This window comes from Montipora foliosa, chromosome 11, assembly GCF_036669935.1.
Source record: "Montipora foliosa isolate CH-2021 chromosome 11, ASM3666993v2, whole genome shotgun sequence".
Taxonomy (NCBI): Eukaryota; Metazoa; Cnidaria; class Anthozoa; order Scleractinia; family Acroporidae; genus Montipora; species Montipora foliosa.
The window spans coordinates 21,450,648-21,452,220 of record NC_090879.1 but is presented as its reverse complement, the minus strand read 5'-3'; positions in this window follow the sequence as shown (position 1 = coordinate 21,452,220).

Here is a 1,573-nt window from a genome sequence, read left to right as displayed (position 1 = left end):
CGCCGTGTTATCCAGAGGGGATACTATTGTAGTAAAATGAAGTCACCGTGAACGCAGCGTCTTCATTACAAGTCTGGTAAGTTCAATAGACTATGTATATCACCTGACAATACTCTAGAATAGTTTCTTTCAAAGTTGGGCATTTCCACGCCCGCATGCACTATACAAAGAGTGAATTAAATAAGACGTTTCTCTATAAATTTACCGTGTCGACCCAGCAGTCACTAATGGACTTATTTTCAGATGCACTTTACGCGCGAAAAGAAACAAAGGGTCGCCACTTTAACCAGGTGGGAGAAGCCATGTCACGCGTGACTGCTTCTGTCATGATTTTTCTGGGAAGGGAAGACTGTGCTTCGGAGCCCAGCCATGCAATAAGAACACTCTTATCTAACTCACTCTTGACTGTATTTAAAAACGGGGAAAGTATAGACCTTATTCATAAATGGCGGTCAATTTATAATTCTTTTGTCGAAGTGCAAATCAGCCTACCAAGCCTCGATGCCATACAGTGAATTGAAAAGAATTTTTGCTCTAAAATGAGGCTTGGTAGGCTAATTTGCACGTGGACAAAAGAATTATAAATGTGACCGCCATTTATGAATAAGGTCTATAAGTTCTTCCGAGCATCTCACGTGAGCTGTATAGCCTTAATTGGTAAACATAGGATCAACAACATGGTGCTGTCTAGCGATTTTCGATCGATTGTCCCAAGTAATTATTTCTTTAGTTGTGATCTCACGGCACCTAAGCTCAAATTTATTCCTCACGGTAGACTACTCAATTAGCTATTCACCTGCGAGTAGCCAAAGAGAAACAGACCGAGTTCCCCTTGTGAACAGGCTTACAACAGTTTTCGGTAATTGGTGACCCTTGCCTTTTAAATGCTTTAAAGGGGCTAGGTCACGCAATTTTAGGCAATTTCAGCATTGATCAAATGGTCCTAGAATTAACTGAAATAACAAAATAACGGCTCAAACTATAGAAGAACTCAAACAAAACACAGGAAAGCTAAGAAGGGACAAGGATGGACAAAACTGGGGAGGATTGAAGTGGATTGCATTTGGGTAAATTTAAACAGCTGGAAAATCATTCTCAATTGTTATGTGGCCGTGATTTTGCAAATGAAAGACTCTTGCTCTGCCAATTTGACGTTTAGAGGTCATAACTAACAATTTTAAACAAAATTACCTAAAACTGCGTGACCTAGCCCATTTAACTCAATTGGTTTGTCGCTTTTTGTGGCTCAAGGGTCGCGTGTTAACAAAAACTGCATAACTATTTTGTGGGGCACACAAAAGATGAAAGGGAAAAAAAATGTTTTCAACCAAAACAGGACGTAGTTATCTTGTACACAAATTATTTTAGTTTGAGTGCACTTACACGGCATCGGTATGTTCCTGAGAACAAAGCCAAAAAGGAAGACGTGTATCTTTCATGGAGCCGCTAATCCCCTCCACAAAAGTTGGATATTCCTTTTCCAGGAAGATTTCGCAAAAAGAAAAAAAGCTAGGCTAACATTTAAAAGAGTAGAAAAGCGAGTGGCGAACAAGTTCTTAAAAAAGTCTTTTCG